We start from the raw sequence: 27,815 nt of genomic DNA on the forward strand, positions 1-27,815 counted from the left end.
TAATCTTTTTCATTATTTGTGGTGACTCCTGCTTTTTCATTGACACCTATCAGTCATATTTTTTACACCATCTTGCAGCTATTGAATTGTTATTTCCTGATTTCCTGTTATTTTAAAGAGATTTTTCCTTTTGTGATGTGTAGCTGCAAACCTATGTTCAAGGTCTGAATATCAATCTTCACTTTCATTCACATAGTTTTGCTAGCTTTCAGTGGAATTTTAAATTTTCTGGATATCTCTTTGAATCTCTTTCATGAATTCTAATTCTTTTTTATATTGTTCATTCAAGGTTTCCATCATTTTCCTATGCTCTTCTACTTTTATATCTATGTCTCCTTTAGAAATGCTAGGCAATTCTTTCATTATGGCTGTCATTTCTGTTTTTACTTGAGCAATTATTTCTGATCTGATTTCCTCTATAGCCGGATGTAGTTGGTTCTTTTCTTCAGTTGCAATCATTTCAGAAATTTCAGATGTATGACTTCAAAATTCTTCTATGTTGATTTCTCCTGGACTTATTCTGTGTGGGCTGGAGGTCTGAGATTGCATTTTGCTCCTTTGTTTTGATATTTTCTATTTCAAAAAATTTTGTACTTTGTTTTCTGTGATAATACTTGTGAGTTTTGATAGTAGATAGCTATATCACTAGTGTCAAGGCCTGCCTTTGAAAAGTCTGTTCTTTAGGAATATCTTCTGTAGGTAGGAGATTCTTGTTTTGTGTCTGTCCCAAGATCCTACCTTCTCAATTGAGAGTGGAGTGTTGGTTTCTGTTTAACTCTGTCCCAAATCTTTTGGTGTAGTGTATGGTAATGTTATTATCCCAGAGCTTACCATTATTACACAAAGGAGAACAAAGGATTAAAACAGATGTGATATCCTAGGTACAGTAGTATAATTAGCAATAATTGTAGCATCAAGCACAATTTATAAATTGACACACTGTGGTAGCTATTAATTTTGTACTTTAGACCATAGAAGCAGTCTATTTTTATATAACAGAAGCAGTCATAAATTAGGAGTTTGTATGCAAAGTTTTCCCCTAATTTCAGTGGATTTGCCCTTACTCCCTCTGGATGAGCCAGGTGTTTGTCCCAGGCACTTTCTGTACTGATTGTCTATCCTGTGGTGGAGGGGGATGGGCCAGGCACCTGGGTTGCTCTGGATGCAGGCACCTGTGATTACAGAAGGGTGGTGAGCAGGGTCTCTCCCCTCCCTCATGGCTCAGCAAGATTCACTAAGGCTCCTTAGATGGCGGGGTGGGGACGGTGAGTGGGTTTCTCCCCTCCCTGTGGCTCAGAACAACTCACCAAGGCTCCCTCAATTGGATATTTTTTTATCCTTGTCAATTGCACCACTGTATCATTGAAGAAGAAAGGCCAATATGCCTGTTGAGTTGATTCTGAAGAGGCCTCATTTCCTTCCTTGGGGTCATGCTTTGATCTCCAATTTATAGGCACAATTTGAATTTTAATGTTTTTACCCAGCAGTTTGAGTGATGTAACCAGCAAGCAGTTCTTCTAGTTTGGTGTTTCTTCTGATCCCCATCCTTAGAATGCTGTGTAGCTCTGTCCTTCCTCTCAGTCTGGTACTCAGGCATTCTATCTTCCAACCTCTGGACTAAGATTTAAAACCTTTCTCTCACAATTCATTTTAGGCCCATTTTTTTTCATACTATAAAAACTGTTCCATCATCTATAGGCCCTCTTCTCTGCCTTGCCTTTCCTGCCATAGTAGTACACAAAGATAAATCTGAAAGCAATTCTTTTTCCCTCTTTATAAATTTCTGCCATTGACATTAGGTTACAAATGTTTTCTTTTTAAATGACTCCTGAAAATTTTCAGCTCTTTTGTTCTGCTTGGATCTCAGCACCCTGTCATTAATTTGTGTTCTTTAGTTTTATTTTTGTTCTGGCATCACTGAAAATGATGGCATCTCACTTATTATGAAGATCTGAGAAGCTACTGTATGGTTCTTCCAGCCAAGGGCAAAAGAAACTCAAATGCTTACAACATCACACTGCATTTGGACAGATCGTTGCAACACTGAATCTCTCTGCCATGTTTCTTCCCCATTCTTTTACTAGCAAAGCCTTGCATTCACTTCATCCTACAGTTTGCTTTCCCCATCCTACAGTTTGCTTGTAGCTTTTTGCAACATAATTTACATTCCTTATTATTTACTCCATTGCTTCCAGAATACTTATAGCCAGCTCTGTCTCTCTGAAGCAGGTCTCTGGCTCCAGCATCCTGGGCTCATTGATACCGGTGACCTGACTGTTTTTTCTTAACATGAGCTGATGACATGGAGCCACAGTGCAATACAGAGAGCATGAGATGGGCGGGTAAATGTCTGTGTAACATTGGGCACATTTTAGCACCACTTTGGGCTTTTGTTTATTCCTTCTAAATACACAGACTGGATCAAATTATCTTTAAGGAGACTTTCCTGCTGGGGAGACATGCTGTGAAGTGTTGGGCCCTTTCAAAAGCTCTGGAATGTACTGCTCAGCAGAAAATTAGTTGAATCAGTTTGTGGTAGTCCATGATGATAACACTCCCGGTTACCTTGACTTCCTGACCACGTGGATGGGTTGTTTTTTCTCAACATTTTTGTTAAAGCCACCTTAACATACCCTGAATGAGTTAACCAGCTTGATTTACTGCCATCTCCATCTTGCTCATATTGGTTGGTCTATTCCCAACTAATGAATAAGGGCTTCTTTTCAAAAGCCATTCATTCATTTATACATTTGTTCAGCAAAGGTCCATGTTAGATGCTATGTATATCCTTAAAGAATTTGTACTTGAACTAACTTAACTTTATTGATTAATGTCTGTTTAGAAAGAAGATCTATTTTTGTCTGGATTTGAAACTGAACTTACCTCCTTGCATTATTTTAGAAAGCAGAATTTATTTAAAATAAAAAGAAAACATATAAAAGTTAAATTTGAGGGTGATTCTCTTGATTAGGATGGCTCTAGTTCCCATGAAAATTCTTTTGATTCAGGTCCTGGGATAAATATTAAGGTTTCCTTGCAAATATCGGTCTCACTAGAATATCAATTAATACTCTTTAAAATGGTATTTTCTGTGATTGCTAGCGTAATTGTCAACCAAGTTTTAGGTGTTTTATTTTATAAAACAAAATTGATGTTTTATTCTGACACTAAGAAAATTAAGGTATTTATCTTTCTGGTAGATCTTTCTTATACATCTCCATAAACGTAAAAGAGAGATCAGTAGAAAATATATGTGAAAATGAACACCGAGGGCAAGGTCTCATTATCATCGTCATCCAAGGTGCTGTGATTCAGCACAGGGGGAACAAAGTGCTTTAAAGTTGCCAGCTAACACAGAAAGACCCTGTCTCAAAAAGACAAAACATGCCTGCTAAGTAATTAATTGCTATTATTTGGACAGAAGTCTGACCTATGGCTTTGTATGCATGAACCAATTGAGAAGCATTATTTCCCTCTTGAGAACAGGAGAGCTACTTAGGATGGTGACGTATACAGTATGGTGAAATTTTGAGAGCCAGTAATGAATTTTATGAGTCAACAACACATTTTTAGGGGCTGTCACTTTGACTTTGAAGAAAATTGCCCAAACTAGTGATACAAATGATATGAGGTAATTTGAAGGATTTCAGGTGAAAAGTACACTTTGTCCAAACAGAGAATAAGAATAGAACCATAAGATAATTTTCTACCTACAAAATTAAGCCCCACACAGCTCTCTTTCTGTTCCACCCTCTATGGTGAGCTTATCCTATCTTCCTCTCAGAGTGGGATTTCTCCACCTGAAGCACAGCATCAATTAACTGCAGAATCCTCCCTCCTGGTCTTCATCCTTGTCATTTCTCCATTGCTGCAATATTCTCCTTGTGTCTAGCCATGGCGTCAGTACTCTTCTTTTCTTATAAGAACTCTGCAGGAGAACTCTTCAGACAGTTGTCTGACTTGGGTTTGAAGGCATCTGTCACAGTTATTTATTCATCTCATCTCCTACTCTAGACTAAGTTCTTGGCAAGACAGAACTATCACTCCTCTTTATCTGCCTTTACCACATTTAGTCCTATTTACCCTGTCTTTGGAACAGTTACTTGGCAATAATTTTGACAGAATAACAGACTTCTGACCAGAGCAATTTAGTTTCAGCAAGATAGACTCCCAGGCTACTCATGCCTGCCCGTGGAAAGTGAAAGACATTTTGGGGGTGACATTTGATCCTTCCCCCATATTCTCAAAATACAAAGCAGTCTAAATGTCCACCAAGTTTTAGGTTACTTACAGAAAAGCTTTCCACTTCAGTGATTTCAGAAATTGGGTGGATTGTTCTTTGTCTCATAAAGAATTCATTTTTAAGATGCTGATGGCCTCAGCTCTGGCTCATGGCCAGCTTCGGAAGTGTGGCTCACAAGTCATCAAGGCCTGTGCATACTCTGCATTCCTTGGGTAATGCAATTCTGGACCCAAATCGATTCCAGAAGTCTGATCTTCTGAGAGAGGCCAACACTCTGAGATTGCTGAACATCCCCCTCCGAGCTCCCCCTGCCCACTACCTCAATCAGCCTGGAAGGGTTAAGCAGCCAGTCAAGGAGCTAAGCGAGCAGTTTGGTGAGACCAAAGTTACGGGGATCTGAACAAGTTGATGAGCTTGGCAGCTTGTGTTTGAAGAATTTGTTTCATGTTTTGGATAAAGTCTGGGAATTTATCCTTCAAAATTCCTTAGATTTAGTAACATGTCAATGCACTGTGTTAATGCAAGAAGTTTTTCTTTTTTTCTTTTCTTTTCTTTTCTTTCTTTCTTTTTTTTAAGGTTAAAAGCCGCCTTCCTTTTTTAAGTATGAGTAATCCATCCAAATCCTGCCTAAGGGAACAAAAGGGATGCCGGTAATTTTCTCTTTCACAAAATGCAGAGACTTCCTCTCTGTCCTCCCCAAGTACCATTCTATGAACTGAAGGGAAATTACACTCCTCACCATTGAAAAAGAGATTATGCAAAATGAGTAGGTAAAGCCAATCACCATAATACAAATACAAATACCAGCTTAATTCCTTGCATCGGAGAGCCTTATGCCTTTTCTTTCCAGATGTGGGTATATATTCACATATGCCTTTTTTAAAAAATAAAAATTCTATTATCTGGCATTTTTAAGAGCTCACATAGAATAGAATCCTTGGTAGGAATATTATAGGTCAGCTCTGTGCCTCAGGTTTTACTAAACTCTACTGTTTTTCATAAATATGAAACATCTTCATTGAATTACCTCTATGAAAGGATCAAAATTCAAGGATTACTGTCTTAGGTAGTTCTACTTCTTGATGACTTGGGAAAGGTTATTTAATTGTTCATTCCTTCTTTATACACACACATAACCAGTAGGGATGATTTACTCTTCAGTGTGGTAAAGGGGCAAAAGCCTCTTCTATTTCCATCCCAGACACTAGGCAGCTCATGAGCCTCTGTGTGCTCAGTGGAATGTCTCAGGGGTTTATGCCAGGACCACAACAAGGCAGAAAAGCTTGGAGCAATTCTTTAGTAGAACTCTCTTAGAGCTGGGCTAACAGAAGGAAGCTTGGCAATGCAAAAGGAATGAGTTTAAACATTTTTTGTTTGAGGCAAATTTATCTTCCTATTCTGCTGTTTCATAGATATCAAGTCAGTTGCACTGCTTCAGAGTTGATGCCAATAGGCTGAAGGGAATGATAGGTACCATGTGGAGGTCAGGATAGGGGTACCTATTAGTCCCAGATCATTTAAAATTCATTAATTTATAAACTTTGATTCAATTTCTGCTCTGCAATAGACCTGTGCAAAGGGTTGGGGAAAATTGTAAATTTGAATTGTTCTCTACCCTCAGGTTGCTTATAGTATAGTAGAAAGATCACAGTGAGGTGTTTTGTAAGCTGCACTGCAGTGTAATATCTTTGTTTGAGAGACAATATAAATAGAAGCACATAAAGTATGCAGGTTTTAAAGTCTGTGTTAGCATGCAGATTCAGCTGAGTGACTCCTAATAACTCATAAAATAAATGGTTTAAATGAGGAGATATAACAATAAAAAAATAAATTTATTTTTCCTTCACAAAAATGAGTCTGTGTGTAGATAGTTGAAGGCTGCAGTGTAGCTTCATAAATCAACAGAAATCTGAGCTCTTTCTATGTCCTTCCATAACTTCAGGCTCTGCCTCATGATCGAAGTATATCTGCAAGTGCTCCAGCCATTACATGCTCATCTGGCCAGCTGAAAGGAGGAAACACAATTCCCAGGAGTGTGTTAACTCCCCATTGGATATAAATTTGTAACATGGTCTCAACCAGCTACAAAGGAAGCTGGGAAATACAGTCTGTATTGGGAATTAAATTAGTTACTCAAATGACAATTTTCTTATCCCCTAAAATAAGAAAAGAATTTCAATCTTATGTGATTATTGCAAGTGCTAAATAATATAATGATTTTAGACTACTTAACACCCAGCTTAATTTAGTGGGTGTAATTGCTCAATGAGGGGCAGTTGCTGTTTTCACAAGATGTGGCTGAGGGATAAAGAAAAGAGTATCAGTCACATCTGAGACTATCAGAAAAAGGTCTACGGACATCATCATCTGCAGCTGAAATGCTGATATATATGACTGTATTCTGGTTTTTACTTAGGTAAAATCCATGTCTCAAAGCAGAACTGTAACAATTGGCACCACTGTTTCTTATTGACTTTCTCACCTCTTCCTAGGGAGTTGATTTACCACTAAACAAAAACTAGTTACTCAGCACTGCCCTGTGTCCCAATTTTTTATGCCTATAGCTAGCATACTGCTCACTACCTTACCATTTTATGCCTAGGCTGATGCCATAGCTTCTTAACTGTCTGTATATCTCCAATTTGTCTTTTTTTCTCAATATCCTCTCCCCTCCCTTGACCCTAAGAATGAACTCTAATTTTTTTCTGAAAATGTTATAGTTTCATGTTTTAAATTTATATATAGGATGCATGTTAATTTTGTATAATGTGAACTTTACTTGAAGTTAATTGTTTTGGCTGTTTATAAATGTTACATCATTTGTTGAGTAAAAAAAGCCTATCTTTCCTCTAATGTAATACCTGTGCATCTTGTAAAAAATAAATTAGCCATCTGTCTTGGGGCTCTTTATTGTTCCCTGTTCCTTTAGGAATACCACAATGTCTTGATATGTATCTATATAATGAGTAAAAACAAATCAGGTTATTTCTTTACTTCTACTAATCTTTTCAAATTGTTTTGTTTATTGTAGTTCTTTTGCTTTCTTAAATATAACTTTCAGCATTAGTTTGTCTATAGCTACAAAGAATTCTGCTGAGGTTTTGATAAGAATTGCTGTAAGTCTGTAGATGTATTTGGGGAAGATTGACACCATTATTATTATATTAGTCTGCTTTTCATTATTATAATGAAATAGTGGAGGGAGCTAACTTTGTAAAGAAAAATGGTTTCTTTGGTTCACAGTTTTGGAAATCCAAGGACACTGCATCTGAATCATCCCAGTTCTGGTAAGGGATATTTTGACTGTGTGACATCATGGTAGGTGGCCATGACATGAGCACACGTGGGAATGATCAATTACATTTGACACAGGAAGCCAAAGAGCACTGGGCTGGCCTAACCTTGGGCATTTATAACAACTCTATCATGAGAACCACCCAGTGGTTGCCTGAGAATGACCTTAATCCTTCCTGAGAGCATGCTCCCCAATGACCTCCCACTAGGACTCACCCCTGAAAGGTCCCAGAAGTTCAGTATCACCACGTTGGGAATCCAGCTCCCAATACAAGTACCATTGCAGGACAAAACATATCCAAGCCCTAGAAACTATGTTGAGTCTCCCAGTCCCTGAATGCATTGTATCCTTTCATGTATTTAGACAGACTTCTTTCAGCCGTGCTTTGCAGTTTTTAGAATGTAGATTCTGTACGTGGTTTGTTGGATTTAGGGCTAGGTAGTCTATATTTTGTTCTATTGTAATATTCATTTGATTTTCCAATTCCCATCAGTGGCTTACAGAAACATTGTTGAATTTTGGTGTTATTCCTATATCCTATGAACTTGTCAAATTTCTTATTAGTTCTGTAAGATATTTGCATATTACTGGGGTTTTCTATATAATCATGTCATCTGAAAACATGGGCAATTTTATTTCACCCCTTCTCATCTATGTTTTTTATTTCTTTTTCCTGCATTATAGTACTGACACTGGCTTCTGGTATGACAAATCGAGGTGGTGAGAGGTCATTCTTGCCTTCTATCTACTTTTCAGGGAAACACATTCCATCTTTTACCGTTAAGGGTGGTGTTGGTTCCAGATTAACATCTACTCTTCATGTAGGTTGTGGGATTTCATTCTATTCCTAGCTTGCTAAGAATTTTTATTTGGAACAGGCTTGAAACTTATCCAATTCTTTTTTTCCTGCCTCTATTTCTAAACCATTGACCTAGTTGGAGAATATAGCCTATGGTCAAAAACCTATATGTAACTTTTTAGGCATGACTATAAGTGACGGTGATTACAATGGTTTTACCTGGTGGGTTTTACAAAGGAGAACTTTCTTCACACAACCAATGCACTGCCACTCTGAAAAGAGTTTCAGCCAAGGTCTCAGCCCCTCCTCCCAACCTCTGGTCAGTAACCTTCACATACTGTGTTTACATTCTTAGCTGAGGTGTCTTTATTCCTTGATCTGTCTGAAACTTTGAGCTGAGGTCCTCTTGAGGGGCTTATACAAAAGTTTCTTATGGGAAAAAGAGGAAGAAACATTGAAGACACTTTTCCCTATTCTGACTCAGCACCCCGTCCATTTTCAGATCCAGTTATTTCCCCTCCACACTATCCCCATCTTAAGGACCATGAAACTGTCACAGATTTTTGTTTGGGGATTCCTTGTGGTGAAATAACTCTCACCTCTGAGCTGATCAACCTGACCCTTTCCCCATGTGCCATTCCATAGGAGAAGTGGGACACATTAGAGTGGATGCATTTTCTAGGTTTAGAGTCTTGCTTCTATCATAATAATACATGATGAAAGATTTAACTGTTTCATTTCTGATTTGTTGCTTTAATTTGGCTTCTCTGACATCTGATAGTTGAGATTCTCTCTCTCAGCTTGGCTGATATCCTTATAATGATGGATCACATTGATTGATTATGAAATACTGTATCAGTCTTGCATTCCTGGAATAAATCCCAATAGGCAATGGTACACTACTATTTTTATACATCTCTAGGTGTAAATTATTATATTTTGGTGAACAATTTTACATCTCTGTTCAAGAGGGACATTGGCCTATAATTTTATTTATTTTTTAAAATTATGAATTCATTCTCTAATAGTTTAAGACTGCACAAACTATTGTATCTTGTATAAGTTTCGGTAGTATATTTTTTGGGATGGATAGTTAATTCCATCTAAATTGTCATATTTATGTGTACAGAATTATTTGTAGATTTTCTTACCCTTCTCTTTCAGACACAGAATTTGTTATGTGTACTTTTTCTATTTTATAATTTTTCAGTCTTGCTAGAAATTTATTAATTTCATTGATTTCCTTCAAAGTATTTATTTTAGTTTTGAGAATTTTCTCTTTTGTTACAGTTTCTTCTTTGTTCTGTTTTAAATTTTATTGATGTCTGCCTTTGCCTTTACTAACCCTTTCTTTTGCTTGTGTTGGGCTTATTTTGCTTTTTCTTGTCCACTCTTCCTTGCCAGTAATGGAGAATGAACCCAAGGCTTTATGCATTGAGCTACATCCCATGTCCTTCTAATTTTTAATCTTGAGATAGGGTCCCTCTAAGTTGCTAAATTGAGCAGGTTTGGCTCAAACTTGTAATGCTTCCTTCTAAGTCACCAAGAGTGCTGGGATTATAGGCTAATTTCAGGTTAACTTTACATATTTCTTCTTTTATAATATACATACTTAGTGCTATAAATTTCTTTCTCAAGATTGTTTTACTTCCATTCTATGGATATTAATGTGCCACATTTTCACTTCCATGCAGTTCAATATATTTTAAAATTTTTTGTAATATTCTGTTTGAACCACAGGTCATATAGAAATATATTATTTCATTATCAGATGTTTGGAATTTTCTTTCTCTTTATTGATTTCTACTATGATCCCATGATCAAAATAGTAGAATAAAGCTTGCAAGATTTCAATTCTCTTAAATTTGTTAGTTTAAAAAAATGTCCAGTGAACACTGAAAGGGATGTGTATTCTGCTATTTTTGGGCAGAGTGTTTGTAAATGTAAATTTGACCCTATTAGTTAAAGATATTGTCCAGTTATTCTAGCTCCATGTTGACATTTTGATTAATAGTTCAGTTACTGAAACAAAAATTCTGAATTCTCCAACTATGTTTGTGAAGTTGTCTATTTCTACATTAAGTTTTGGTAGGCTTTGCTTCATGCATTTTGCAGGTGTGTTTTGGTTCCTACATATTTAAAATCGTTATGCCTTTTTAGTGAATTGACTCTTTTCCATAATATTTGTACTAATTTATATTCCCACCAAATATATAAACATCTTCCTTTCTCCACATCCTCACCAGCACTGGTTATCTTAACTCTTTTTAGTAATACTATTCTTACTGTCCTAGCATGATATTTTATTTTGGTTTTGGTTTGCATTCCTCAGATCATTAGTGAGGTAGAGCATTTGCTCATATACTTGTTGACCATTTGTATGTGTTTTTAAAGAAATGTTTATTTAACTCTATTGCTCATTTTCTTTTTTTTTTTTTTTTTTTTTTGGTTTTTCTCTGGTACCGGGAACTGAACTCACAACCTTGCACTTGCCAGGCAGGCGCTTTGTCGCTGAGCTAAATCCCCAGCCCCTTCTATTGCTCATTTTCAAATTAAAGTATTGACTTGTCTTTGAGCACAAAATTTAAAAATTTCATCGTGTATTCCAGATGTTAACTTCTTGTCAGATATGTAATTTACAAATATTTCATCCATTCTATAGGTTGTCTCATTTCTCTAATAATTGTTTCCTTTGCTGTGCAGAAGCTTTTTAGTTTGATGTATTCCTATCTGCTTATTTTTGGTTTTGTTTCCAATGTTTTGATAACTTCACCAAAAAAAAAATCCTTGCCCATGCTGATGTCCTGAAGTATTTCACCCATGTTTTCTTCTACAAGTTTCATTGTTTCAGTTGTTATGTTTGAACGTTAAATATATGTGAGTTTTTAACTATAAGAAAGAGGGATTCCTCCTGCATTATTCCTTTTCTTTGTAATGGCTCTAATGGTTCAGATTTTTTTGTGGTTGTTCCATACATATTTTAAAGATGGTTTTATTCATCCTGTGAAGAATGTTTTTGGTATTTTGATTCAGATTGCATTGAAGCTATAGATCATATTGGGTAGTTTGGTCATTTTAACACTACTGATTCTCAGAGCCCATAAACATGTGCTATCTTTCCTTTGTGTGCATTTGTGTGTGTGTGCCTTTTTCAATGTATCACCAATATTGTATAATTTTATACATGGTTGACCTTCTGCCTTGGTATTCTGTTGGGGTTTTATTTTGGGTAGTCATTATGAATAGGATCATTCTCTTGGTTTCTATTTCAGATAATTTTTTAGTGGCACATAGCAATTCTGCTGATTTTTGTTATTAATGTTTATATCCTGCAACTTTGCTGAATTTACTTATTCATAGTAGTAATGTTTGGTGTAGAGTTTGAGGTCTTCCAAAACATCTGTGTAAAGGGAGTATCAAAAAGTAACACTGCAGATATATTTTAATGATAAAACAAATGCATAAATTCTAATTAAATTTTAAGCTAATTAATATAAGCAATATATTAAAATAATGTATCAATATTGTACAGGGTTTTCATCAGAAAAAAGGGTAAAGCATGATGCTCTCAATAGATTCAGAAAATATACATGTTAAAGTTCAAGATCTATTTATAATTTTAAACTATCAAGTAACAAGAATTAGAGGAAAATTCTTAATATAATAAAGCACATTAAAAATATAAATGAAGTGCAATATTCACTAAAAACCCATTTGCATTTTCTTTAATACTAGGAATTAGAACACATATTCATTATCTTTGTTTTAGCTCAACAAAATATTGAAGGTCCTGGCCAATATAATATGAAATGAAAAATAAATAAAATGTAGAAAGTTGTTTTTTTGTTTTTTTTTTTTTTTGGTGTTTCTCTGGTACCGGGAATCAAACTCACGACCTTGCGCTTACCAGAGAGGCGCTGTGCTGCTGAGTCAAATCCCCAGCCCCTAAAATGTAGAAAGTTAGGAAGATAAGAGATACAACCTTTATTATTTATAGATGGTAAGATTCTTTACACAGAAAACATTGCAACCTGAAGTATTAGTACTAAAGAGAATGTTCTATAAATAATAGTGTTATTCTACATAAGTAATAAAAATAAACAATAACACATCACTCAAAGGGGCATAAAATCCTCTGAAATATCCAAGAATTAATTAAACTCTTGAAGTTTAGCATGATATAAATGAAATGGTATACTGTGTTTGTAAAAAATGAATTAATATTTCAAATATGTAATTTTTCTTATTTATAATAATTAATTATAATATGAATTCTCTTTCTGCATTCAGTGAACTAAAATTAATTAAATTTTTGGTAAAATGCTTTGAATACAAAGAAATTCAATCACTGTTAACTTGTAAAATTAGAGAAGTTCATGAATAAATGATCTCGACTAAGTAAATTTCATTTTTAAAAAGAGCAAAGAAATATAACTATGATATGACCTATTTGTTATAAAGACATATTACAAGGAATGAAAATTTAAAGCAAAAATGTGATAGTGGTATAAAAATAGACAAATAAAGCCTGATCTAATGTTTAAATACAGACTATTTCTATGGAGAAATTCTATATTATGGACATGTCAGCAAAATCAGTGGAGAAAGGGTTGATTATAAAATGAATAAAATACAAGGTAAACTGGATCACTCCATACAGAAAAGTTTTGTTTTTGCTTCCTGCACTTCCAAAATGAAATAAAAGATGAATTAAAGAACTAAATGTAATAGATAAAGCTATAAAACCAATGGAAATGAAAGAAAATCCACAGTCTACTTTTTATGACTTAAGCATGAGGAAAGATTTCCTAAACAAGATCCCAAAAATATAGAACAAATAGTGGGAGAGGCAGGGGATATAGCTCAGTGGCATAGTACCCACCTGGCAATCATGAGGTCCTGAGTTTGATTCCTGGTACCAAAAAAAGAAAAAAACAGTGGGAGATTGGCTGATTTAAGTGAAGCCGTTGAACAATGGTTTGGCAGCTGTTTATAAAGTTAAACATGTGATTATCACGTGATCTAGCAATTCCACACCCATTTACCCAAAGAAATTAAAACATATGTCCATATAGAGACATGTCTGTTTGTGTTCTTAGTACCTTATTTATTTATTTATTTCCAGTACCGGGAATTGAACTCATGACCTTGCGCTTGCCAGGCAGGCTCTGCGCCACTGAGCTAAATTCCCAGCCCCAGTACCTTATTTATAAAAGTTCCAAACTATGAAAAAACTTATAAGTACATCAGCAAAAAATGGGTAAATAACTTAATATACACAGTAGAGATGTTGCCCAAAAACCTGACGCTCAGTGATATCAGCAGTATCACAGCATACAGACAATATGATTTCATGTACATGAATTTCCAGAGTACACTAAACCAGTCTACAGAAAGAAAAATGGAGATCAGTGGTTCCTGAAGTCAGGGGGAAAGTTATTGACTTTGAAAGATATGAGGGAACTTTTTGAAGTGATGATGATTACATGAGCAATTTAATGTCAAATATCATTAATCTGCATATTTTAAAGATGTATTTTACTGTATTAAGTTATAGTTGAGTAAAGATGATTTTAAGAAAAAAAGTTTTAAGCAAAATACTTGAATGTGACTATATCAAAATATATGATTATGGCTTTATCAATGACACCATAAACAAGATTAATCAGTGTACTGGATCATATTGTTGACAGATTGAAAGAATATACTAAAACTTCAAAAAGTGATGAGATTAATATCTAGAATAATCAAATCATCAAAGAACATTCCTCACCAAGAAATAAAAATAAGAAACTCAATACATGAAATGGTGATGCATTGAAAATTCATTGTGGGGAAAATTCAAGTAACTAACAAATAAGAAGTTCAAGAAAATGCTAAACCTCACTAATCATAAAAAATAAAATTGAAGCAAAAATACAAAAACATTTTTATGTAAGGTAAAACTTGAAAACTCATATGATTCTAATTTTTAGTTACAATTAGAGAAATGAAACTCTTTATGTTGTTCATATTAATGAAGACTAGAGTGGTCATTCTAGATAATTATAAATATGCATGCACCAAACATTGGTAGACTATTTTGTAAAAGAAACACTACTGCACATAAGGGATCACATAAACACTAATGCAATCATTGTTGGAGACTTCAATACTCCACTGTCACAAGTAGGTCAAGTAGACAAAAAACTGGCAAATATCAGAGTCCAACCACATTTTAAACAAATGGACTTAATTGATATCTACAGTGTTCCACACAACAGTAGAATACACATTTTTTGCAACAACACATGGAACTTTCCTCAAATGGGCCACATACTACCCCTTGGCTAAGTACATAGAAGAGAATCAAAATTTTTGCATGCATATTATCAGGTCACAGTGCAAGGAGATCAGTGGTGAAAGAAACCACAGAAATTATGCAAACACATGGAAATTAAACAATACAGAGTTGAATAATCAATGAGTCACAAAAGCTATCAAAGAGAAAATTAGATAGTTTCTAGAATCAAACAATAATGCCTGTGCAACATATCAGAACCTATGGGACACAATGAAAACAGTCCTAAGAGGGAAGCTTACAGCTGTGAATACTTACATAAAAAAAGAGTGCAAGGCCAAATAAATATCTTACTTCAAGATCCTAGAAAAACAAGAACAAGTCAAATCCAAAGCTAGTACAAGGAAGGAAATTATAAACATCAGAGTAGAAACTAATGAAATTGACACAAAAAATACAAAGATTCAGTGCATTGAAGAACTGGTTCTTTGAAAGAATAAAAAAAATAGACACATCCTTAGGCAATCCTATCAAAAACAGAGTGAAGAGACGCAAATCAATGCAATTATAAATGAAAAAGGTAAAATCACAAGGGACATCACTGAAATCCAGATTATAGTAACTGCTGCAAAACCTTGTACCATTTCTTGGTTTTATTCTTTATACTATTTCCGTTATGTTTAGCCTACATTTTAACTTTCTCTGATTAGTTTGTTTGCTGTTGGTCTTGCAATAACTGGGCAAATATTACTGCTCAGATTCTCCTGCAGATTACAAACAAATGTCCATTTGATACATTGTACACTATTTAAACACAGAGATACTTTTTGAAGGATCCCTAATAGACAAAATGCAATGTGTACCTTGCAGGTGGCTGTGCCTGGTCTTATAACATTTGCTGGAGTTGTGTAGCTCCTTTAGATTTGTTAATCTCATTTTAGCTGCTTATGTATAGAACCAAAAGTTTCAGTTTGAGAGTCTGAGTAGCCTTGCCAAAGTTTCACTTCCAATTTCAAGACAGCTTGGTGCACTGGTTAGTATCTTTGTTTCAATCAGAAGCCATGGAGTCAGATTCTGGTTGTCATTCCAAGATTTGATGAGTCATAGTAGCCTGTATCTATGCTTCTATACCCTTAAGATAAGGATAAAATACAAATTTTGACCAATTCATGAGGCTATTTCAAAGAACAAATAGATTGATACATTTCAAATTGTTCTGTAATAGCCCTGCTGAATACAAAAATAATGTGAGCTGTATATGAAATTTAAATTCTTTTAAACCACACCAAATAAATGTCAGAAAAAGTGTATTTAATTTTAACGATATATTTTATTTTTCACAAAATACCATTTCAAATGCTAAAGAGATATTTTATATTATATTTTTCATGCTAGGCTTATAAAACCCTGCACAGTTTACATTTACAGCATCTCAATTTGGATGCTAAATTCTCATCAGAAAGACTTCATATATATTTAGAATTTATATGAAGAATATATATGTGGCTCAACTATAACTATTATGAAATAGTTATAGTTGATCCACACCTCCAAATTTTCACAAACACAAGAAAAGTTTTCAGTGTCTTGGACTGGGAATGGACCTCAGTGGTAGAGTACGTGCCTTGTGTTATGTATGGCTCTAGCTTCAATCCTCAGCATAATCAACCAGTCAATCAATCATTCATCTATTAGTTTAGAAATTTATATTTGATTTTGTTACTGGAAAACTTGTTTTATACAGTGCTGGGTACAAACCCAGAGTCTCACACGTTAGGCAAGTGATTTACCATTGAGCTACATCCTCATTCCCAAATTCATTAAAATTAAATGAAATTAGAAATTCAGTTTCTCTGTCATATCAACCACATTTCAAGTGTTTAATAACTATTCATGCAACCATACTGAACAGTGCTCTTATATGAACTGTGGAGCTCTGTGCATGAGACTGACTGCCTTTACCGAAGTTCTGAAATCTTAGTTGGAAGCTGCTCTGTTTCACTCTGAGCCCGCTGCATGAAATTTCCTTTGCCTTGACCTACAAAAGAATTTCCCAAGAAAACATCCCAGCTTTCCTGACAATTGGATAACATATTGCTTCCATTTCAGTAATCAGAACTTATTTTGTCTAAGAGTTGCTCCACATTCTGGTAAGTAAATACAACTTTAAGAGAGGGGGAAGATGACCAAAATAGATTGTTTAGAGTTGAAAAATCAATTCCTGAGAGTAATACAATCTGGAATTCATGAAATCATTAGCATAGGGGTGCCCACATCTAGGTCTCTTCTGAGCTATGCAGCATGGAGCTCTGTGTGACCTCGAGCATTATCAAGAGCAGAATACAGTTCCTGGTAGAGCCAAACCCATCATCTCAAGAGGAGGAACATCTAAATCATCTCGTGTGGCTGAGACCTCCTAGCAAAGGCGAATTGTTATGTTGGGGCAATAATTTGGGCCCATCTACCCCAAGAATTTTTTTTCATAGATTGATTATGGAATTGTGTACTAAAACATTCCTGTCCTTTCTCAGACTTGAGTAACAGAATAGGAAATATTTACAGATACTCCTTGCCTCTCTAGAGGGTCTTTGATTTGAGAGAAATGCTGCCTTCAGCTGGATTGGACAGCTTTCCAAAGCACATGGTACTCAGCACATCCCCATAACATTCTGAGCACTTCACCTATATTAATTAAACTCTCAAAAATCTTTAAGATAAGTATTATAATCTCTGCTTTAGGGATGATGAAACAGAGACAGGGAGAGAGTAAATGGTTTGCACAAAGTCAAACTGTTAGTAAGCGATGGGCAGAGAATGTGAACCCACACAATTTAAGTTTTGGAGCAGTGAGTGAAACCAGGGGCCCCTGTTACTACCGGATATGGATCAGAGGTCCAAGACCAGCTCTGAGTTCTGAACTGTACACTTAGTCACTAGAGGTGCACATGCACCTCTCCAGCTACATAGTCAAATCAGCAGAGAGCTCAGAAACCCATCTAGCTTTGCAGCTGTGCCCTGGGAGTCTAGAATGTCCTCGTCTCAGTGACCTCCTATCCAAATCATACTCATCCTTCAAAGCTTAGCCCAAGGTGGATGTTGTTTCTTGAGTTTGCTAAATCTCAAGTCAGAAGTAATATATATGTGTTCTCCCAGTCTCCTACTAGAAACATTGCAGTTTTTCCAGGCTGCCTTGGTTTATACTGGTGCCAGATAGGAAATGTCTCTTCATTTTTATATCCTTCACTGTCTTTTACTTTCCTAAGCACTTGGTTAATATTCACTGACTCAATTTGAATAAAATAGAATATATTGGAAAATACATTCTAGTAGATTTCCATGAACTTAAATTCTAAACTTAGTTCTTATCTTAATTAGTTGTATACATTTAGACAATCTGTTTAAACTCTTTGAGTCACAGTTATCTCATCCATAACTCATGACATAATCTCCAAGGCCTCGTGACTTTTATGAAGGAGGCTATTATTTTTCCTGAATTTATGTACACAAAAGGTTTTTAAAAGAGTCCCTAAAGGATATCTCATATATTCTGAGGTCATTCTTAGTAAAGATGCCTGACTGAATATAAGGGACAATTTACCATCTGGGGTAGAGAAATGTATGTGTTGTGCTGTCTTGGGAAACATTATTGATTATTAAGTAAGATATTACTGATCAATTATAAAACAGCAGTCTAATACATGCAAAATTTTAAGTCTTCATGTACAATAATGTAAATGGGAGCGGAAAAGTTCCCAAATTATTGCTCAGATTTTTTAAACATAAGTAATTTTTTTGATCAGCAACTAATTGCACAGAGCATAAATTCTTAAAGATTTTTAAGACTGTTATCAAAATATCTGTTTTTTCTTCTCTTTCAAGGTTGTTCATTATTTTAATAAAAACTTTGCTCGCTTTGTAAAGTAAGCCCTTAGTGAAATTCTCATTAACTTGTCTGATATTATAAAATCTGGACTGGAAGCTGATCTGCTCCATGCAGTTGAGTAGCTCTATAATAGGTGAGATGTCAGTGAATTGGCATTAAATGAGTGCACAAGGTAAGGGTGAAATTATTACTCTTATTGCAAAGAATGGGAGCCCAGGTTTTAAAATGGTATAATAGGGGGTTGGGGATTTAGCTCAGTGGCACAGCGCCTGCCTGGCAAGCACAAGGTCATGAGTTTGATTCCTGGTACTGGAGAAAAACCAAAAAAATAAAAAAAAAAATAAAAATGATATAATGTAGACAGATCACCTAGAGGAGCACTGGTGGAAGCCAGTTTGGAAAACTATCCAACTTAACTTGGATCATTCATCCAAGTCTTTATCTTTCTTCTTATCTTTCTGCCCAAGTTAGGTCTCTTGAAAGAGAAGTTCACTGAAGTCCTACTATCAGGACAAGGTCATTTTGTGCTCAGCACTGTTTGTAAAGGCAAGAAAGACACTCCAGCTGAGGCTGGTGACAGTGTCAGGGGAGAGTCAAATTCTCCTTGAGGAGCATGTGGGGATCTTTGTTACCAAGTGGGTCCTATTTCATCATGTTTATTGAATCTCTCATTCACAAATTAGATCTCAGGGTACCGGGAAGGGAGGTGGCTATAAACAGAGAATGTGCAAAGTTGAACTTTATTTATTCTTGGTAAGAGAATCAAAAGGAAGTTAACTTTTTATCCATTTTCTTCTCACAGCTATCAGAAGAATTATGAAGCCTTTTCAAGATCAATTACAGAGGTGTTTCACAAAAGCTGTCATGATTAATCAATTCCAGGATCATTTTTGTTTAAATTTTAATTAGTACACATTTGCAGTACATGATGATTACACTGTCCACACTGGATTACAATACCTTTTTCTTTCCTTTCTCTTTTTTCCTATTATCTGTCTTTTATTTCATAATCATATATATATATAGTTTCATGGAATAGAAACCATGCAATATTTAGGTTTGTTTGTTTGAGTTACTTCACTTAACACTATGGTTTTAAACTGTATCCATTTTCCCACAAATGACTCAAGTTTATCCATTTCACGGCAGTGTAGTACTTCATTGTGTATAAATGCACATTGTATATAAATACATTTTTTATCCCTTCATCTGCTGATGGACTTACATGCTCTTTCCAAGATTTAGCTGTTATAAACTGGGCTGCTATAAACAGAGTTATGTGTACACTGTGGTATAGTGTCTTTAAGTCTTTGGGAAAATAACTAGAAGGGGGATAGGTGGGTCAAATGGAATTTCTAGTTTTAGTTTTCTGAGGAGTCTCCATTCTGATTTCCACAGTAGTGTATCAGTTGAGAGTCCCAATAACAATGGAGAAGTATTCCTTTCTCCCCATAACCTCACCAGCATTTGTTATTGTATGATTTCTTGATGATAGCCATTCTTTCTCCATTCCAACTATAAGAATCAGGAATGTAACTTCCTTTTCTTTTTTGTCTGGTAGATAATAAAAAGACCTTGTTAGTTCTTGAGCAGGGAAGAAAAATAATTCAGGGAGTTTTTACATTGTCTTGACTAGCAGCTGTACACAAGATACAGTGGGCATCAGTTAGAGCCGTAGGCCCTAGTCCTCTATTATATCAGGTAGAAGAAGGCTATGGGAACTGAAAATTAGGTCCCAATACCATTGTCTCCTATTTTTCTCTTGCCCTGCATATACTATAAAATGAAAGTGCGATGGGTTTTAGGTCCTGTCAGGTTTGAAGATCAGGGATAAACTAGTTTTTCCTCGTCTCTCAAAGCAGAGAGGATTTTTGGCTGATGGCACTGACAATTTTATTAAACCCACATTGCCTTCAATGTGGCATTTCTTCAGCCAAAAACAAATACCCTGGACTGCCCTGAAAAGGGTAAGAGGAAGAGATGTAATCTACGGAGACTCTCCTTGATTAAAGGAGCCATTTGGTAAATTCCAGTGGCGGCCTTGTTTGTGCTAGGTTCCTCCCCACTTCTTTCTCCTTCTGCCCTCCTCCTCCTCTTTCTTCTTGTGTTCCTCTTCTCCTTCACTCCCTCTTTCTTGTTGTTCTCCTCCTCCTTCCCTGTCCTTCTCCTTCTGTTGTTCTTTCCTCCCTTCTCTTTCTCCTTCTCTCCTCCCTTCTCCTCCTTGTTGTTCTCCACTTTTGCCTCTGGTTCTCCTCCTCCTCGCCCTTCTCCATATTCTCCACATCCTGTTGTTGGCATTTATGGAATTTTGGATTCCAAAAAGGTTAGTGGAACTGATTTTTTCCTTCTTTCTTTTCTGGTATATGCAATTAGGTCTATATCTTCCATTTAGCCTCCTGAGTGGGTCTTTCTCCATTCTCTCTATATAAGTTCGCTGTTAATGTAACATCACACGTTTTGCTTGTTGGCATTACTTAGGATGTGGGAAGAGGCAACGTGGCATCAAGAGCTTCATTCCATGGACAAATCAAATCAAGAGTGACTGTGCCACCCTCCCATGCACTCTAAGCTGCCTATTTACTTCTTGTAGAGCTGAAATGATGTATATACATGTTTTGTTTTTGCCTTCGAGGATTTTTTACTAGCATACTAGAAGTTTAGAACTGACATGGGCTTTGCAGATCATAAAGTTTATTTATAGACAAGGAAAGTGAGATTCATGCAGGGATGGGTCATGGATGTCAAAAACTACAATTCTAGGCAGGGAGTGCAGAAATTACAATAGAAATACAGACTCTCATCTGGTGCTCTGTACCTCTCACTGCCTAAAATCTCCACACTTTCAAAAGAAAGAAAACCAGCTTGCAAGACTGATAAAATACAGTGTTGTAGTTTGAATGTGATCAACTTAGAAGTCATTTTAATAGTAGGTCTTGAACCCAGCTCTTTGGACTCTCACACAAGCATCATTCTATGGGGAAAAGAAAAACACTTAGGCTATGTTTAGATGTGCTTAGAAAAGGAGGAGTGAAATAAAAACAGTTCAGAAAATCCCTATAACCCATGTTCTGCAGTCACTTTCAGTTGGTGACCCTATCATACCCAGAAAGATTCCTGCTTGTGTCCAGAAACTGCAGAGAACATGGCTTGGAGATTATACAGCAGACACCTGATAGATGCTCTGACACAGCAGTTCCAGTCACAGTAATTAATTACTTCAAATATACAGTTTAAGTGCAGATAAGAACCAGTTCCTAGCAACTTTGATAATGAGAGCTTTGGAAGGCAAGTCTCAGTGAGGGGGAAAAGGCCAGTGGTATTCCATTCTCCCAGCACTACACTGTCATAGCCAAGGTGTGCTGCAAGGGAAGTGAGTGTCCTGACTGTGCTGCCTCTGACACACCCTCCCATGCAGAAGATCCACAGCCCCTTCAGTCAGAGCTGTCCAAGCCTGCTCACTCCAGCACTTCTAACATCACTGCTCTGCATGCTGGAATATCCTCTCCCATCTGCTGTCAGTACCCTTCTTTCTGCTAAAGCCCCCTGACTTGATTTTTAGTGCTCTTACTGGCTTCTCTCTTGTGACTGTCCATAGTCCCCCTATTGGTCCACGTGAGGACATTTTTATTCATAGAATTTATAATTTTGTGTTATTTTAGATTGGGTACCTTCAACAACAGAAATTAGTCTTTTCATATTTCTGGAGGCTGGAAATCCAAGACCAAGGTGCTGACAGGGTGAAAGTGGGCTTCTCCTGAGGCTTCTCTCCTTGGCTTGCAGATGGACACCCACTGTGTGCTCTCTTGGCCTTTGCTATGTGCATGCACATTTCTGGTGTCCATCTAAGGACATGAGCTGAATTAGATCAGGGCTACACTTTATGATCTCATTTAACCTTAATTACCTCTTTAAAGACTATAGTGTTCAAAAACATTTACACTGGGTGTTAAGGCTTTGATGCATGAATTGTGGAAGGACATAACTTATTGCATAATAGTGCCATAAATGACTCTCCTCTACCAAGGTATGTTAAAGTTTCTCCGAGAGTAGTAATGTTCTCCTAGCAACAGGGGAAGGTTTCTCATAGCCAATGATGGTGATGGTGGTGTTTTGAAGATAGGCTTCTATCCTTTAATTCATATCTCTTAGGCTGCCTACTAATACAGTTAGATCTGAACAATTAAAGATTTTTGTTCTAAGTCTTTATATGATAGGGATATATGTAGTAAAGTTTTCAGGGTTATTACTCCTGAAGCTATTCAAGTGGCACTTTCAGGAGGTACAGGGAAATGCCAAAGAGATGCTCATGTTTCTCAGGAACCAGCTTCACTTTGTTTAATAGCTTGAGTTTTTGTATTAATGATTTAATTTTAGAGTATAGCACACAAATATGTGCATTTTGTATTTTTAGAAAGATTTTCTTCTATTATGAACTCTGAGAATTTTATTAAAAATTTACACACTGTATCAGAAGCTGGATAAAAAGGTCAAAGTCATCAAAGTTAGAGATTTAGTCATGCACTGTGTGATACTGAACCAGCCACCTCTGTATTATGCATTTTTAGCATTAATAATAGCTAACATTTGATGAGCAATTACTTTAATCAAAATGTCACTGTGATTCTATGAGGTGTTATCCCCATTTTATAGACAGGAAACTGAGGCATAGGGAAATAACTTGCTCAAAGTCACCAAAATGCTATATGGGAAAGATGTGACTGATGTTAAAATTCAGACACATTTGCAGTCTATTTGAGGCAAAGCACAAACACCTAGAAATGGATACCAGATGGTTAACCTGTGTAGCTGACTCAAAACTGTGGTGTTTAAAAGAGTGATATATGATCAATTTAAGGACACATCATTGGAAAAAGGACTATAAAAAGATATTACCAGAATCAAGCTTTGAAGTACAGGTAGATTTTAAGAGAGACAGCAATGGGAAAGCAAAGTTTTGTAGAAAAAGAATAAATGGCTAATTGAGTGCAGGAAAGAGCAGCAAAATTAACATGCCTTTATCTGAGGGCTTGGAACTATGGAATGAGGAGGGAGGATGTGTTATTTGTCAAGGTTAGCATTCAACTCAGTGTGGAAGAGGAAGCAAAGCTGGGGTTGAATCTTAGTGCATGGGTAGGATTTAGCATTGGTATATTTTCATGGTAGGCAGCCCATCTGGATCAGAAGTGAATGCTTAGGAAAACTGGTAGGAATTTGTATATTGAAAGTGTATTAAGAGTAAACATCCACCAGCACCTTGGCTTCCTGAAAATAATAAATGACAGGAAAGTGAATGAGATCGCCAGCTTTTATACTTTTATAACTTTGTTCTCTTGGGTATTGATAAACATGTATGAGATTGTCCTTATTTAGAGTGGTATCACAGTCAGAAAGTGTGAGTCAGACAGAAAAACCTTTTCTACACAATCCATCATTGCAAAACATGTCTAATATTGTCAGCTCAGACTTTGATAATGCTCTATACACTCCGAATTACCTTGAAGTCATTCACATCCCACACATGAAATAAAGATGTATGTGACTGTGATCTCAGAATTTATTACTTTTCAACACAGTGTGTCTTCTTTTTTCATGGGTTTTGCATGATCAACCTCTTAGTCATGCTACTGAAAATATTTCTGTAATAGTCAGTGTTCTCCAGAGAAACAGAATAGGAGTTAATGATAGAAGATAGATGTTTGATAGATAGAGAGAGAGAGAGAGAAATAGATATAGCTAGATAGATGACAGATATACACATGATAGCTATGATAGAGGTACATATGATACAGATAGATAATAAATAGATGATAGATAGATAATAGATAGACAGGCAGAACAGACAGATATAGACAGATGATAGATAACTTATTAGGGAAATTGGCTCATACAATTATGGAGGCTGAGAAGTCCCACAATACACTGTGTACAAAATTGGAGAATCCATAAAGCTGATGGGATAAATCCTGGATTGTGAAAGTCCAAGAAACAGAAACTGATATCCAAAGACAGGAAACGATCAATTCCTAACTGAGAAGAGTGAGAGAATTTTCCTTTCCTCCACCTTTTTGTTGGGCTCTCCTTGGGTTCATGATGCCTGCCCACATGAGTAAAGGCAATCCTCTTTTTTCACTGTAGCACTCAAACGCTATGTCTTCTGCAAACATCCTCGCAGACACACCCTGACGTAATGTCTTACCAACTACCTGGACCTGGGTATATCCTACAACAAAAAAGTTACATAAAATTTATCATTAACAATTTCCAATCAAAGGCAGCTTTTTATGTCTCTGGATCCTTTATATGGATCTACTGGCTGTATTCTTCCTTCACTCTGGATTTCTCTTCTCTCAGGAAATTAAGTGATAGAAGAGAAGACAGCTTAAGTAAAACTTTTTATCTTATGGCATTTTCAAACACAAGAAATTGTTTCAATAAAGTAGCAGAGGCATAAGTTGCCTAGAAGTGATTTTTCTATTGAACGAGCACTAACACTGTGGCATTGGGTGTAGGGACAATGAAACAGATGGCAGGTGAATGTGGATGGAAAATTCTCCAAATCCATAAGGCAAATCTTCAGTGGCTGAGTGCTTAAACATAGGTAGACCATGTGATTTTGCTATGATCTAGTCATGTAAAACTGCACATCTTCAACTTGTCCTCATACAAAATTAGCAAAACCCAAATTATCACAATACCATCCACAGCACACATTTTCTGAATATCTCCCACTGTGTCAGGAATGGGAAATATCAAGAAAAAAATTTGTGATTCCAGTTGAGAAGGAGATTGTAGTTTACTTTTAGAGATTGGATCTAACTCATAAAACATTAATACAATACTTGCAATTTATAGTAAGTCCTAAACAAATCACTCAGAGCCCATTAGCTCTTAAGTTATGTTGTGCATCGGAATGAGATGTGGTCTTGTGAAAGTACAGATCCCCAGACCTCATTCCTGGAAATTCTGAGTTTTGATTTTTGTTTCTGGGTCTTTTAATAAACTCCACGTCCACTCAAGAACTGTGATGAAGACAATATGGAGAAAGAAGGATTGGATCAGTGAGGGAAGCTGCCATTTTCAAGGGAAGAAGTGGAAGAGGCAGGTTCGTGGAACCAAGGCTACATCACCGAGTACACAACTTGGGTAGAATGAGAGCTCTTAGCAGGTGGCAGTGACCGTTGGGTAAATATCCACAAATACCAGAAAGGTAAGAATGACTTGGTTTCTTCACAAGGAGCCTGATGGAGAAAGTGCTGGTTAGAGAAGTACGTGGGGTCTTGCATTTTTAACTGGGAAATTAGCTAGTAAAGGCCCTTCAGGAGAAAGGAAACAGGGTATGGATTTTGATGTTCTTTCCCTGTCCCATCTTCTTAGTAAAGCTAGCTGATTTTTTTAGCCCGATGAAGGGTGCACTTTAAGCAAAACACTAGGATTAGCCCGTCCACTTGCCTCCCCCAAAGGAGATCATTCACCCAGAGGAAGCCTGACAAATGATCACATAAAATATTATGCTTTTAGGAAGGTCCCTTGTATCTCTCAGAGAGTCAGTATAGTCCATTATGTCAATTCCCATCCACTGGCTTCTTTCTCAGCTATTTATATTTCCATTTTGTTGAAGCTTAGGCAAGGCTCACCAAGGCCCAGAAAATTAAAGTTATTGGAGGCTCATTTATTATCTTTTTAAAGACCATCTATCTTTTTCATTGCACTTGCTCTGGGCCTGGCAGTTTCTCCTTTGTTTCTTATTTCCCTCTGACCCTTTTCAGTGTGAGATCTTGCTTTGATCCAAGGTTTCTACTGTTCTTTCCGCAGAATCATTTCCTCATGAGTCTTCCTTCCTGTGTTTGTTCCTGTCTTCTTGGGGGTGGGTGGAAGTGGGAAAAGAGCTGGCCTGTTCTTACTCTCCTGCACTTCCTTGTTTTACTTTTCTCCCTTAAACCAGTCTGTTTACATTCTATGCCTTGCAATCCCCTGCAAGTCTAATCTCCCTTAAACACCACTTACAGAATCAGAGATGATAGGAGGCATATGCATATTGACACAGAGATAAGCTAGTAGTTCCTTGAGAGATAAAGCAGGAAAATGACAAGAGATACTGGAAATACATAGAAGAGAGAGACAGGTGCTGAGATAAGGATGGGAAAGGCCAGTGAAATAATAATTTCTATGTATTAAGCACCTAATATGTAAGCCTCAGCATAATAGCAAAAAGTCATTTAATCTTCACAGTGCTTCTTTGCATGTTGTTTCTTCACTTTTGAAGTAAGAATAATGGGTTTAGCTTTGTTTCCTCAGGTCTTACTGCAAGTATGAAATGCAACTAGAATTAAGATTCAGTCTCTTTCTCCTATATATTATGAGGTAAAAAGCAGTCAATTCTTATTTTTTATTGAAGATCAGGCATACTTTGGAGAGGACCTTTCCAAGATGTAAATATTTTGAAATATACATTATTTTATACACCCATATACTCATACATACACAACTGCACCAACCCACAAATCAAAAGTAAAATTATTTTGCTTGGTAATATTCTGTCACAGAACCCTTCAAATCAAGTGGCAGAAATCTCTTTACAATATTCTGTATTTTACCTATGCTTAAGCTATTTGCAGACAAAGGGGAACTCCATTACAAAGGTAGTCTGTTCCACTGTTGGACAGCTTGTAAGTTTGTGTAATTATTTCTTCTATGGCACAGTGACCATTAATCCTGGCTTGTCTTCTTCATTAGAAAAGCATGGCCCTTCATGTGTCTGGGTTGGCCATGGAGGCATGAACTTGGATGCTGTATATAGTGCCTAACTCATTCTTTTCTGGCGCTGTTACCCTGTCCTCCTTCCTGGCTGCCATGAATTGAGTAACTTTGTTCCAGCACACCCTTCCCTCGTTATCTTCCTGCCTTGGAGTTGGCCAACCATGTACTGAATCTCTTGAAACATGAGCTAAATTAAATCTTTCCTCCTTTAAGTGGGGTTAGGTGTTATATCTCAGGGACAAGAAAGCTAACTTATGTAGGTGCTATGAGGATTATGTTAGAGTTTTCCTACAGAATACATCAAATCTTTCTTTCACAGGATAGTTAGTGTGTGAATACACACACACACACACACACACACACACACACACACACACTTCTAAAGTCTCCACTGAGCCCCTCTAGTTCTTACCGTTATGATGTACGTGGAGGAGTTTCCATCTTGCTTATTTCCTCTTGAGCAACACTGGTTGTAAAATTCAGTAAAAAACTCAAGGTATGGGCAGATCACACAGTTTGCAGAGGGAATTTTCCCCTTCTATTATTCAAAACCCCATT

This window comes from Chinchilla lanigera, unplaced genomic scaffold, assembly GCF_000276665.1.
Source record: "Chinchilla lanigera isolate Chin_1 unplaced genomic scaffold, ChiLan1.0 scaffold00011, whole genome shotgun sequence".
In the NCBI taxonomy this organism is placed as follows: domain Eukaryota; kingdom Metazoa; phylum Chordata; class Mammalia; order Rodentia; family Chinchillidae; genus Chinchilla; species Chinchilla lanigera.